The sequence below is a fragment of the Nannospalax galili genome, unplaced genomic scaffold, assembly GCF_000622305.1.
Source record: "Nannospalax galili isolate Female #2095 unplaced genomic scaffold, S.galili_v1.0 scaffold666, whole genome shotgun sequence".
Taxonomy (NCBI): domain Eukaryota; kingdom Metazoa; phylum Chordata; class Mammalia; order Rodentia; family Spalacidae; genus Nannospalax; species Nannospalax galili.
The window spans coordinates 1,368,174-1,382,955 of record NW_008356473.1 but is presented as its reverse complement, the minus strand read 5'-3'; the positions used below and the strand labels follow the sequence as shown (position 1 = coordinate 1,382,955).

Sequence of the window (14,782 nt, the reverse complement as noted above, 5' to 3'; positions counted from 1 at the left end):
AGGGGAAAGGGGAGGGGAGGGGGAGAACAAAAGGAAGGTGAACAGCAAAGCTGGGTGATTAGAGTGGACCTGCTAGAAGACTGCTGGGTGACAATGTGGAGAACTGAGGAGCCATGGGCTTTGAGCCTGAAAATGGTTCACGCCTGGTTCTGTTGGTTCAAGCTGTTATTGGTCCAAAATCACACCGTGGACTGCTCCATAAAATCAGAACATTCACAACTCTGCCTGACAGGTGCTATGAAGACAAAATAAGACTAGGAAAGGTAAAAGCCGGATTCAAACACACGCACAACCATGAGGGATGTGAACCGGTCAAACAAGTTCTCCCATTTGGCTTTGTCCAAGAAATCACCTAGGAACTTTGAAACATTCTGGTGACAGTATCCTGCCCTGCTCCATCCTGTAATTTTGGGGGCTACCAGGAGTCTGGGTATGTCCTAGACAATGGGCTTTGGAAAAGCTCCCCAGGAGATTCTACAACACAGTAAACTAAAAGTCAATATAACTCATTAGCCCCAGAAAAGACAAGGAATAAAGACATGAAGATCTGAAGACAGCACACTGAACAGAGCTGACCCAAGAACACAGACTATGTGAAGCCTGGGACCTCTAGGAAGGGGAAGGGTCCACCACTGAGCTCTGTGTCCTCCAGTGAAGCCCTGGAGTCCAGAGGACCCAGAGTGAAATAAGCAAGTGGCTCACTTGGGCCATCACAGTCACTTTGTCTTCTACTTAGGAGGAGATGTACAAAGCACGTCAAGGATGATCCCACACTATGAGTTTCTAAGGAGTCCCTGTTTCTGAGCATCTGCCATCCACATAGAGGGTCTTATATAACCTAGAGGCTCTAGGATTTGTTTTTCTTCATAAATTAAATTGCTGAAATAGAACAGGTCTCTCTGGTAATACCTTAGCTATCTGGGCAACTGACAGATGGTGAAGGGCTCGTCTCTCCATGAGTGCCTAAGCTAAGTGGCACATTACAGCAATCCCAGTACATACAATCCTCCTTTTTCTTTTAAAAGACAGCTCAGGACTGGGGAGAGGGCTCAGTGGGTATCGCACTTGCTATGCAACTGTGAAGACCTGAGTTTGAAACCCCAGAATTCATGTGAAAAGCAAGAGGCAGAAGTACATTATGTGTGATCCCAGTGTTCCTACAGGGAGTAGAAGGCCAAGACAGGCAACGTCCTGGAAGCACACGGGCTAGCTGGCCAGCAGCGAGCAATAAAGAGACCCTGCCTTGAACAAGGTAGAAGGCAAGGACCAATACCCAAGGCTGTCGTCCGACCTCTGTGTGCGCACCTGCACATCCCCGCACAATACACAGACAGCACACAAGTTTTGCATTTCTCTTCAGTGTATCTTTAATGAAGAGACTGCTTCGTTGTTGTTGCTTTTAGAGACAGGGGCTCACGATGTTAACAATGTAGCCGGAACTGGTCTAGAAGGCATAATGATTCTCCTGCCTCAGCTTCCTCAGGACTTACAGACATACACCTCCACACCTGGTCAAGACCACAGACTCATTTTTGCTCTGCAGCAAAATAAGGAGGAGCAGTGGGTCTCTCCCCTCCCTAGAATTTTGAGGCTTTATGATCTTCAAAGCTAAATAAATCTATAGCTCTAGAATATGAGAGTACCCTGAGCAAACACCGTCAAAATTGGATTCCTCGTGTTCCCATTAAGGTACTCCAGATCCCACACTTCTGCATCCCACTGGATCTGCCACTGTTGGTTCAGATGCCTGATCTGGACCAATTCCAAGTCAGAGTCGGCCCCTCCCTGGACTCTGACCAGCCACCCTCGCTGCCATCAAAGAGGTACTGATGCTGACTAACACAGACACAGAGCAGGTGGCTTGGGCCTTGGTCACAGGAGCAATAAAAGACTTGCAGCCAGTGAAATGCCAGGGATGGGCAGCTGAGAGAACACTGCAGGTTAATAACTAGCCCTCCTGAGCCTTTACCAAATACCAGGTGCCTGGAGGAAGGTGGTGCCCATTTCACAGGCAGGAGAATTGTACCCGCTTTAGAAAAGGCAGGCAGTGGAGCCTCAGAGAAAGTGTGGCAGGCTCACTAGGTGTCACTAAGCAAAGTGGAGCAGACTGCCTGCAGGAAGTGGCCCTGCTTACACTCTTATAACTGCTCATTTGCCACAAGTGAGCAAGCAGCAGGCTGGAGGGAGCAGTACGCATGCCCAGGCAGCTGGGAAAGGGTTTCCACTCCAGAACCAGGCTTTGGACCAGGTGGTCTCCAGGGGCTCCAGGAGGGCCATGCCCAGTCATTCCAGCCGCCCCATAGTTAGCTCATTTCCTTCTCTCTGGAGTGTTCTCTGGCTGTACCCCTTGAAACATGGCTGGCCTCTCCAGCCAGGGCCTCTCACAGAGGCCTCCCGTGAGAGTAAAGAGTTCCCAAACAGGAGGGAGCTAAACACAGAAGGAAGCCAGTGTCAAGGAGCAAGGATGGTGAAACTGAAAGTGGAAGGAAGAAAAAGGAGACATTCTTTCATTATAGCTACTGAGAAGAATTAGGGCCTCTTCAAAGAAGTCATATCTGTGGAAAATAGGCTTATAGGGAGGAGCTGAGCAAGGAGCAGGAATCTTAAACAGGTTATTTCAAGCCTCAGTGCCTTTGCATATGCTGTTCTAGCCACCTGGAAGGCTGATCTCAGAGTCCAAAGTTCTGAAGCTTCTCTGCTCAACCTGGAGCTGTTTCCCATTCCACAGCCCCTCCTTAGGTCTTCCCCTGAGCTGCTTTAGAGCACTGGGATACTTCTCACATCAGGTATTGTTACTTTTCTCCACCCATGCTTCCCTGAAGGCTAGGAACCCTTCCCAAAAATGTGTGTGGCCTGGTCAGGTGCTTTAAATACAACCAGCTGTGCCTCAGGGTGACCAAATGTAGAGGACACAACCAGAAAAATCTAGAAAGCAAGGGATTATGTACGATAGATGCCTCAGCTTCAACAGATAAATGGAAAAAAAAAAAAAAAAAAAACCAAAACAAACAAACACAAAAAAGAAGGGAGGAGAAGAGCTCCAGGTAAGAGCTTCATACAGACTGTCAACAAAATGCAAGGCGTACACCTGTGAAAATCTGAGAGGAAAACCTGGATGTTAGCTAAAGATGTAATTTTCCAAAAAGTCCTCATTGCAGGGCTGGAGAGATGGCTCAGCAGTTAAGAACACTGGCTGGTTGTCCCAGCACCCACATGGCAGGTAACACTTGTCTGTAACTCCAGTTCCAGAGGATCTGATGCCCTTTTCTGACCTCCTTGGGCATTGCATGACGCAGGTGCACCCAACCTACATGCAGGCAATATGCTCATACACACAAAATAAAAACAATAAAATATTTTTTAAAGTAATTGTTGCATTATTTTTAGGTGTTTTAACAGTGTTGTGGATCTTTTTTAAAGAGTAATCCTAGGCCGGGCATGGTGGTGCACACCTTTAGTCCCAGCACTCAGGAGGCAGAGACAGGAGGACCTCTGTGAATTCAAGGCCAGCCTGGTCTACATAGTGAGTTCCAGGCCAGCTGGTGCTACATGGAGACCCTGTCTCAAAAAGACCAAAAAAATGAATAAATGAATGAATAAATAAATAAAGTATAACTTATCTTTCTGAGACACCTAATGAAGTATTTGTTTTGAATATATGACATGTTTAGAACTTATCTTACAGTAACTGAGGATGGGCAGAGAGTGGGATCAATGAGTGGTAAATACTGAAACATTAGGATATATAGACTTAAAAGTCCATTGCATGGTCCTGGGGAGGTAGCTCAATTAGTAAAGTGCTTGCCTTAGAAGCATGGAGACCTGAATTCAATCCCCCAAACCCTGTGTATAAAAAGCCAGGCATATGGCGGCATACACTTGCAACATCCTTGTGTTGGGATGAAAGGCAGGTAGACAGGCCCTAAGGGTACCTTGGCCAGCCAGCTTAACAGAATCAACAGGAACCAGGTCAATCAGAAACTCTCAAAAAAACAAGGTGTGGGCTGGGAGATGGTTCAGCTGGTAAAGGTACGTGCTGGACCCAAGTTTCAATAAAACCCAAGTAATGGTGGAAAGACAGAACTAACTTCACAACATAACTGGGGAGGGGCATAGGTGATTGGGGAGGGGCATAGGTGATTGGGGAGGGGCATAGGTGATTGGGGAGGGGCATAGGTGATTGGGGAGGGGCATAGGTGATCTTCGCGCACACACTGTAGCATATGCACACACCACACACCAAATATTTTTTTTCCAAAACACAAGGTGAATGGCACTTGAGGAATAACACCTTAAAATGTCTTTCAGCCTCCTCATACGTGAACACACACATACACACACACACACACACACACACACACACGCACGCACATATACAAAGAAAAGTGGCAGACTGAGGTAAGGACGATAGATACTGCCACTGCTCACTAAGAGCCCCCAGCAGCTGCCCACAGAGCTCATTCTTCCTGACAGTGGAATCAAACAGTGATACCTCTTCAGAGAGGAGACGCTTCGGAGGAAGCCTGTCCACTGGGGGCTTCTGGTGGCTAGCAAATGTGTGAAACTTAACTCCACCAATAATTGAGGGAAAGTGAAGACCACGAGTGGGAGGTCTAGCTCGGTGGCAGAGCACCTGCCTAGCATTCATGAGGACCTGGTTCAATTCCCAGCACCACAAACAGGGAAAAAAGTGAAGACCACAGCACAACAATGGGAATATCATTCGCACTAGACTGCAGAAATAAACCCAAAAGGCTGCACGACAATGCCAAGCATTAGCGAAGACATTACTGATTCTTTTAGACTCTGGAATACAACTTTGCATATTATTAAAAGGCCCTGCCCACCCTCATATCCCAAAAGACACATGCACATGTGCACCTGGAGACCAAATCCAGTCCCACTGTTTTTTTTCCCTAATAGCTTCAAACAAAACACCCCCAATGTCTCCAAAGGATAAATAGATTCTATTACAGTTATACAACAGTAACTGTAGAGCAGTAAGCACTCCAGGTACCTCATCAACAAAGATGAGTCTCACGTGACAGGGCTGAATGAAAAACCACTGCAGTTCACAAACATGAACAACTAACAATACATTGCTTAGGAGAAGTCCAGAGAGAAAAGGAAAGGATGAAAGGCGGCTTTGGGAGGGAGGGAAGGGATGGACTTGGGAGGCACTTTAGGGGGCTTTGTCCACATGGTCTTTTTAAGCTGGGTGGTGGGTACAAGGATGCTCGTCGTATTATTTTTATTTAAATTCTTCCTGTTATAGCAAATCTGGTCAGGCATGGTGGCTCACACCAGCACTTGGGACCCGAACATTCAGTGAGACCAGAGTTTTGGTTTAAGAAGATGAAAAAGTTCTAGAGATGGATGGTAGTAATGGTTATACACTTAAAAATCATTAAAATGGTAAATTTTATAACTTATTTTGAGACAGGGTCTCCCTGTAGCCCCAGTTGGCCTGGAACTGCTATATAGACCAGGCTGGCCTGGATCTCACAGAGATCCACCTGCTTCTGTCTCCCAAATGCTGAATTTAAAAGGCCTGCATCAACACATCCAGTATTACCTAACAATTGAAATAAAAAATTCAACTGAATGAGGGAGCATGGAGGACCAAGAAACAATATTACCAGGCCACCCTCCATCCACCAGAGCCAAGGTCATGACAAGATGACAAGAGCAGGCATGAGGAGGCACCAGAGTCCAGGATGTCACCTCTGCAGCCACCTACTGACCCAGACAGTGTTCTCACATGAAGGCCAGCAGGGTAGACAGTCCCACTTCCAGGACCAAGCTAACTCTGGGTGCTAAGGAAGCACCAGGTGATTCCATGGTGGGACAGAACCCTGAGGAATCGTCCAGTTCTTCACTACAAGGAGGACAAGTTCAGCATGCAGCCAGCTAGGACTAGGGAAAAGATCCAACAGCTCACAGAACCTGAACTCCAGAGATGGGAAGACAGAATGGCCCAGGAGAACAGGGGAGTAGACTGACCTTCCTGGGGAGTTCCAAGGAACACGTGGCGAAACAGGACAGTTTTGTGTGCACAGTCTGGAGGAAGCCATGGAAATCTAAATCTGATCTGGCTCCACCACACTTACCAGGCATGGTGGCCTTTGGCCATCTGCTCTCTGAAGGCCCCTGGAAGGAGATGGTAATGCCTTGCCAAGGAAGCCCAGTAAAGAAAAGGACACAAAATTTTGTTAGCCTAGGAGGCAGGATGTTGAACAGGCAAGAGTGGATGCTCTGCATATCAACCTCCAACCCCCAGAGACAGAGAAGGCAGAGGCAGGTATTACTCACTTGCCACACACAGAGAGGCAGGGTGAATTGAAGTCACCCAGAAGCAGGATGGAGAGGGTGCCAAACTGCTGAGATGAAAATTGTGCCAGAGAGGAAAAAAAATTATTTTTTATTTAATAAGGATAGGCCTGGCAATACAGACGACTTGCCCAGTCATGTACAAGGCCCTGAGTTCAATCCCCAGGCTGCAAAACCAAATCAAAACAAAATCCAGCATGCTCACCAACGCATATACAAAAGGACAAAGACTGAAAGGCAACAGTTGCTATGCAGCAGGATGGGGAGATGACAGAAAATGGTTTTCTTGGTGATAAGCTTAATGTTGTTCTATTAAGCACTTTCTTATAACGAGGGTTACTTTTGACCCAGATGTTGAAGAATGAAGGCTATCAAGTTAGAATGCATCCTAAGAAACTGCATTCAACCACCCCAAGTGAAGATGGGAACCCAGGTTCTGAAATTCCCAAGTTGCCTACAAAGGCAAAAATTTTCATGAGACGCAGGGTCCCTAATGTATCTGCAGGCCCCCCCAGGGCAGGATCTGAGCCCACCTGTCCATCCCATGCCCAGATGACCTGCCAGTGTTAGTCTCTGACCAATATTTCCTCCAAACAGACTGTGCTTGAAGCTGGACCTCGCTCGCTGTATGGCTTCAGGCAAAGTTCTTAACCGGCCAGCTAAGCCCTGGCACTCTGCAGTAAAATTCAGGGCTTACAACAGTGGGTCTTTGTGAGCCTTCAACAAGATAATCCCAGAAGCCCTGAGCACAGATCCAGACCCAGCAGCAAATGCTCAGTAAGGGTGGCCTTAAACACTAGCTCAGGATGCTCATATGTACTTCAAAGGTCCCTCACACAGTCCTTTAAGACCCAGGGACACAGTCAGAGTTCACAGTCCTCCCTCCCCCAGGAGCCCAGGGAATGACGGTTTTCTGGCTCCCAACCTCCCTGCATTTGCACCTGCTGCCCAGATGCCTTCCAGCAAAATATAGCAGCTGTGCCTCTGTACATCCTTTGGGCCAGCCCCAGTCACTCTGGGCACCAAACCTTTTCCAACTCCACTGCAAAATCCACCCCTCCCCTGCATTGCCTCCAGTGAAGTTATATGTCTGCCATAGCCTGGGAGGTCAAGAAATTCTCCTGACTCTTCTTTCTCCTCTACTCCTCTCTCTCCTACCACTTCCTCTCTCCTTCCCCTCCCCCCAGCTCCACAGGCCTTTGTTAACTATAGAAAATTTACTTTGCCCACGCAAAACACTTTGGAAATTTGGAAAACAATTTTTATAAATGAAGATTAAAATTAAGTGATTAGGTGAGACACAGCCAGCTTGGGAGAAACCACAGGGGCTGCAGAAGACATGAGAGTGGAGATTCTGGGGTGAAGGGAGCATTCTGCAGGGCCTGGGGTAAAGGGAGCACTCTGCAGGGCTCCAGCCCACCTCTGCCAGACCAGCCCTGGCTGGGAGCTTCCACAGGCATCCCTGGACAGGTCAGGCCTGCCACCTCCCTGTCCTAGCTTGATTTCTGTTGCTGTGATAAAATACTCTGCCAAAGAGCCAGGTGTGGTAGCACATGCCTTTAATCCCAGCACTTGGGAGGCAGAGGCAGGCAGATCTCTGTGAGTTCAAGGCCAGCCTGGTCTATATAGTGAGTTCCAGGACAGCTGGTGTTACAGAGAAATCCTGTCTCAAAAAGACCAAAAAAAAAAAAAACAACTCTACCAATTAAACAACTTAAAGGAGAAAGGGTTATTTTAGCTCACAATTCCGTGTTAAGGTCTATCATTACTGGGAAGGCAGGGCAGCAACCTGAAGCAACTAGTCCCATCCACAGTCAAGAGTGGGAAGACCATGAACTTGAGTGTGCTTACTGCTCAGCATGCTTTCTCTATTCTTATACAATTCAGGACCCAGATGGCAACCTGATCTAGACAGTCCATCATTAGTCATTAAGACTCTCTTCCCAGATTATTCTACATTGTGTCAAGTTGACAAAACTAACCATCACATTCCCCCCCAGTTGATATTCCCCAATGCAAGGAACTCAGAGCTCACATCAACAAGACCTATAACCTGCCAGCAGGAGGGAGGGAGTGGGATAAGGAGGACTCTGAGCTTTCTTCTTACCCAGGTAGTCAATTCAGAGAACCAACAGCACTACTGGACATCCCTGGAATGTAATAAGAGGAGTATCACAGCCTTACCATAAAGAGACACAAAGTCAGTGTCTATAGAGCCTCTCCAACTATATTGAAATGACTTGTTCCACTAGCTCATTTAAGTTCATCATTAGAAATATATATATTTCCATACAAATACAAATATTAAAAAAGATGGAGCATAGCAAAATTTTACCAGTGCTTACAACTCTGATGAGATTTGAGACACTGTTTTAAAGCCCCTTGCCTCTGTATTTTCTACTCCTTCTGCTAAGAACCTGTTCTAAACATGAGATGAAAGAGGGGGTGTGATGCATAAACCAACTTGAAAAAACACATGATGAATCAGCGGGCGACCCTGGCAGTAGGCAGCTGCCTGGAGGAGCAAGCTGGGAACAGGGAGCACAGAATCCTGTTGAAGAGGGTTCTACTCTGGGCACAGCAAAGAGGCAGAAGGGGATATCAGCAGCCACCTGGCCAAAGGGGTCAACAGTGGGAAGCATATAAATGAGGAAAAGGAGGAGGAGGATCTCTGTGGTTACCAGGGCAGAATTTTCTAAGTTGTCACTCAAGAATGTAAGAGGAAAAGCCCACCCCCACCAGCCTACTATTTCAAAACCAGGGACAGGATTCAATGAGATTATACATGTGGAAGTGCTTAGCAAGTTAATATTTGTTCAGAGCCTTGCGCCTCTGGAGGGTCATGTTACTGGTCCTGGAAAGTCTGGGCAGAACCCCCATCCACCCACCGACCACACCTTCTCCTTCTCTTACACAGATGTGTGGCTCCAGCTTTGGGGATCTAGTCTCCTTCACATCCCTCTTAAGGGAAGAGTCTCACTCTTCTTACCTCCAGTTGAGCTCACCCTTTATAACAAATGTATTTTGTTTTGTGTCTTGTTTTGGTTTTTTTTGAGACAGGGTTTCCCTGTAGCCACATCTGGCCTGGAACTCACTATACAGACCAGGCTGGCCTTGATCTCGCAGAGATCCACCTGCCTCTGCTTCCCAAGTGCCGGGATTAAAGATGTGTACCACCAAGCCCGGCTAACAAATGTATTTTTTACAAAAACAACACAAGGTCATGACCCATGTGGACAGACATCTAAGGCATCTCAGAATCCATTAAGGTCTGGCAGAGGGTACGACAAACATGAGGCCACCATTCACCAATATCTGCACCCAGGAGCAAAAAAGCCCGTGATATGGCAAGGTCCCTGAGGCAGACAGAGCCTCAGGAGTGTCCTGTGTGTTTCCTCACTTCTTCCCACAATGGAGGGTGTGGGCAGTCATAGCTCTCCCCTGCCTTCACCCTGCCCTTCCCCCACATACTGACCTGGCTCAACCTGTGAACTGCTCTGGCCATTTGCCCCTTCTCCCAACCAGACCCTCATCACCCCTCACCTGGACTATTGCCACAGCACACCTGGCATCAAGTCCCTCCTCTAACCCAGCCTCCACTCCACTATAGCAAAAACAGGCTCCCTGAAGCACAGGTCAATTGCCAGGTCAAAGACTGCCCCCCAGACACACCGCCTGCAGCAGGTTTTAATGCACAGTGCAGCTACCTTTAGTTGTCACTGGTCCAGAGCCAGGGCATATTAGAGGGCGTGAAGGAACGCCAGTTATGAGAATCACCTGCAGTGGAGGACCTGTGGAAAACCCAGCTTCCTGAACCACTAAATCAGAAGTTGTAGAGGTACGCTCTACAAGTTTTAAGGATAAAAACTCCAGGTGAGCTGACCACACTTGGCACATGCCCGTAGCCCCAGCACCAGGAGGCTGAGGCAGAAAGATCAGCAAGCCTGGGGGTTTCAGACTAGCCTGGATTAACACACTAAAAATCATCTTAAAAAAAAAAAAAAAAAGGCCCAGGTAAATTTCACACACACTGAAGCTGAAGAATTGAAGAATCATCTTGCCACTTTCACACTGATTGAGAAAATCTGACTTACTTCCAAATGCCAGGAATATGTATCACCCTTCCCTCATGTGAAGAGTAGGGGTATTAATGTATGCATCCTACTGCCCAACCTCCCTTCCTCTATACCTTCCCAGGCCTGCCCATTCCGCTCTTTTACTGAGTGGGTAACAGGAAGTCACTTTATGCCCTCTGGTCTCAATTTTCCATAAATACATTGGGTGAGTATGTGCTTTCAACTCCAAAATAAGGCAAATGACCTTTATGCTGTACCATGTATGATCTGTCAGGCCAGAGGATCCCATCCTATGGAGAGGACTCTTTTCTCCTCCAATGGTATCACAATGGCATCTCTCATACCATATCCGGCTTCCAATTTCCACTTAACAAGAGCCAAGCAATGAGTGCACTGCCTGGTACAGCTCACTTTTGTTTTTCGAAAGTCCATTATTAATAATTAATTTTTTCAAATCCTCTCCATAGTCCAAAGAAAAGGAATGAATGAGAAATCTAGAAATTTCAGCTTTCTAGCAACCCTCCAGCATTTTGCTGTTTACTGAGACATTTATGATTCTTTTCGTCATTTCATCCTCCCATTTTAAAGACAGGAAAACTGATGCTCAGAGAGCTAAGTTGCCCAACATGGTAGAGCCAGGCTGTAGATAACACTGGAATGCTCCATGTTTGCACAGTACCCCAAATGAGTCAAGGCCCAGCTCCACATAGAGAGCAACTGCACCAGATGCCACACTGGCCAACCGGTCATCCCCCGCAAGGCATGGTGGACTGAGTGCTAACCAGCAATCCACTTGTCCCAGTAGCTTTGCACTCGTAACTGCTGGAAGAAAGCACGCGCACACGCAGGCAACAGAGGCGGGGCTGAGCAGCAGCCACCCAAGCACAAGTGATGCCAGGGATTTAGTCAACAGAGAGCTAATAGGAGTCAACAGTGGGTGCTGCTGCCAAGTACAACCAGTGGGATCTGTAGCCACATTCATACAAGGAAAGTGCCTGCTTCCCTCCGCCTGCCTTACTCTGACTGGACCACACCTGAGGGCTGTGCATGGCTGGATGAACAGAAGGGAGGTACCCTCCATAACAGGACTGAGTTTTCTTAAGAGCGGCTCATGGTGGCATTCTGGGTGCCACCTGGGATCTGGGTTTGCACAGCAAGCCCACTATGGACTGTATGTTATGGGTGGGTTTAAAAAGATGTTTTCATTAGTGTTTTATCCACAGCACTGGGTGCCACAGGGAGGGTTCAGAACACCGAGGAGTGCTAGCAGATCCAACTTACCACCAGACCAACTAACTCCAAGTCTGTTGGAGGGGATTCTCTGAAGAGAATGACAGTGGCTTCTTCCTTTCTTATATGACAGTTGGACCATGGCTTTGCCAAGGGACAGTGGATTGAGAGCTTATCATTTCATGCATCAAAAATTGCAGGAAGTCCTCAACTCCCGACACCATCCATCTGGGGACATCCCACCTGAGTTTATCTCTCATATTGGTATCACTCAGAATAAAAATACACATCTTTCCAAATGTATGTCCCCAAAGCCTCCAGGCCATATCTCATTCACCTTTGTGTGCATAGCTCAGAGCTTACTACATTCAAGATACCCCATAAATGATGAGTAACCGTGCTGAGGTGCCACAGCCCGGTCATACTGAGGGTGTTACTATGTTTGAGGTCACTTTAGAACACAAGCATCTGTACTGACCAGGGTTAATAAAAGGCTTTATGACAACACATTACCACTTTTGTATTTTGAGCAAAAGAATTCCTGAAACTAGGGCCACCAGTGGGTTTTAATTACAAAGGAGCCACAGTCAGCCTGGCCAAGTCCCTGGATCTCTATGGAAGTGGTTCAAGACAGAGAAGCTTAGGGGTACAGAAGTCAAAGGTAAATCCTATCGGTGTGACAAGAAATCAGGCAAGGCCAGAACCAGGAAGCAGAAAAAAAAAAAAAAATCTATAGAGTAAGGACAAGTGGGGTCACAAGCCTAAGAGGACAGTATAAAAAGACTCTCAGTGGAATGGGTCTGAGGACCACCACAAATACTACAAATTCACAGGGGAGCCAGCCACCTGGTGCCAAACCTCCTAACTGGGAGAATTAATTACAGGAACTAACACTAAGATCTGGGAAGATCTGTGGAGGAGATTGAGTGATGCAGTTCTAATATTTAATAAATCTTTAAATCAATGAGCTGTACTCAACGGGTAATTTTTCTACATCATTCCTCCCTGAGAGCTCACATGACAAAGCCAGTCTTTGCTTTTTATTTGTCTTTGGACATGGTGTATGGTCATATGCCTGTGTATATAAGTAAAATTCGGGGTTCAGTAAATCATATCTAAAGGCATCAAGAAGTCTGGCATTGGAAGGAAACCTGAGATGGAAGAATTCTTCTGTCCTTTTACAAAAAGGGAAGGAACTTTTTAGGATGGCAGTGTTAGTTCCCCTCCCCCATGGCTCCACCAATTAAACCGGCACCCCAACTTGTTAATCTGTATACCTGTTTGAATCTCTTTAGCACACAAGCACTTTACCCGGCTTGCATTTTTCATCTCAGAAACAGCACTTAAGCCTGTCGCACAACCCTGACAATAGGATACATTTTTATAAACCAATTATCCCTGGGGAACAGACAAGAAAACCACCAGCAAGGAGCACTAACAAAGTTCCTGGAGGATGGCATTCCTTTGACAGATGCAAACTGCGCCACATCCTCTCCCAACCCTAGCTGCCCACTCGGAGGCAGCCTGCTCACCTCAACTCTGCTGCCGGCTCTCAGGCTGCCTCTCCCAGAGCTGAAAAGCCTCATTCTTGGGGGAAGAGTAACATTAATGCCTTTTAAAAGACAACAGCTCTCAGTCCAGGAAATGTTGGCACCTTTTCTATGAAAAGGATATTTTCACCACAACACAGTCTCCCGTTTTGAGGCCACAAAGAATCACAAAAATGAAACTGCCATAAATTCAAACTGTTTCTAATTAAACCCACACAAGGAAGCCTTAGAGCCCAGGCCAGATAGGCTCTGATTTTTCCCATGTAATACCCTTAAAGGTTAACAGTTTTCTCAAATCCAAAGAATTCTTGCCACCTGGGAAGGCCTAAACGCTTTCTTTTGCAAGTTGTAGTTTGTTATCCCAACCCCTTAAGCCCCCTGGGCTATCTGTAACTCATCCAGAGCTCAGTTACTGCGGTGCCCTCAATCATGCCCGAAGATTCCCGAAGGCACCGTCTGCCGCAGCGCCGGGTGCACAGTTAAGGCATGGGCTTGATTGGTTCTCTCCGGTCCCTTAGGCCAGAAAGGGTCTTTGCCGCCCTGCTGGAGACACCAGCGCTGGCCTAACTTGGGGCTGGAGCCGGGCCTGGTTCAACCACCTGTAGGTGTCTGGCTGGGCGCCGCCGCCCCCAAGTGCCCTCCAGGCCCCACGCATACTGCCCCGAGTGGGGGCGAGTCTGGTGAGCCAGGCCGGAGGGCGCGGGGCCAACTCCCAACACACCAAGGTCTCTGCCCCAGCCAAGTTGACCTGGTCTTAGAGTTGGCTCCCAAGCCGCTCCACCCTCTGCGAGGTTGAGCTAGAGGGGCTCTTTGGGATGGAAGTGAGGCCATCCTGAGGATATCAGCGGAAAGGGGGAATTATTCCCCAACCCTCTTCCCAAACTTGGGGCACCTGCTGGGCAGCAGGCATGGCTTCACTCCAGAGGCTCACCAAGGCCTGGTACCAGGTGCGGGATACCACGGGGCAACCCTGCACGCTTTTAAAATCTCTACTCAGTAATCCAGCGTCGGGGGACCCCCCCCGGAAGCTGGTGGGCGAAAGGCCAACACTGGCAGGGAATACCCGCCACCTGCGCCAAGGGGCGGGGACGCGGGACATGGGGACAGTGTGCGGTGGGGAAACGGTGAAGCCCCCCCCCAACTAGGTGGGTTCCAGAAAAGACCCAACGTAGCGGTGCAAGGTGCCAAAGCCCTGTCCCATAGGAGACCAGGGCGGGCGATCCTGAAGGGTTCCAGGCTGGGGAGGGCTGGCAAAAGATGGGGGAGGGGAACTCCGGAGAGGTGCCCGGAGGCGTCCCAGAGGAAAGCACCGGGACATGGGGAGCTGCCCCAAGGCGTGCAGGGTACCCATGGCCCGGACGCACCCCGTCACTCACCGGCAGGTCTACGCTCACTTCGGTTCCGTCGAGCAGGAAGACGCGGCAGTAGAGGGTGGCCTTGGCGGCTCCGACAGCGGAGATGTGCACCGCCGCGCCGCCCGTAAGCAGGGGCCCGCCGCCAGCCGGGAACACGCTGCCCCCAGGAGCGGCGGGCAGCGCCGAGGAGGTGGCGGCGGCGGCTGGGCCCCCTCGATGCCCCCCGTCGCGCTCGTCCCCC

The 14,782-nt window shown here is 48.5% G+C and overlaps 1 protein-coding gene across 1 annotated transcript in view; it reads right to left on the bottom strand.

The window, feature by feature from the left end:
- The window catches only part of Epb41l4b (erythrocyte membrane protein band 4.1 like 4B), a 168,510-nt gene extending 153,734 nt beyond the window's left edge, over window positions 1-14,776 (bottom strand). The window contains exon 1 of the mRNA XM_008854640.3: window positions 14,563-14,776. The gene's annotated coding sequence lies outside the window, so the exon portion shown is untranslated. The remainder of the gene's footprint in view (window positions 1-14,562) is intronic.
- Between the last annotated feature and the right edge of the window lie 6 nt (window positions 14,777-14,782).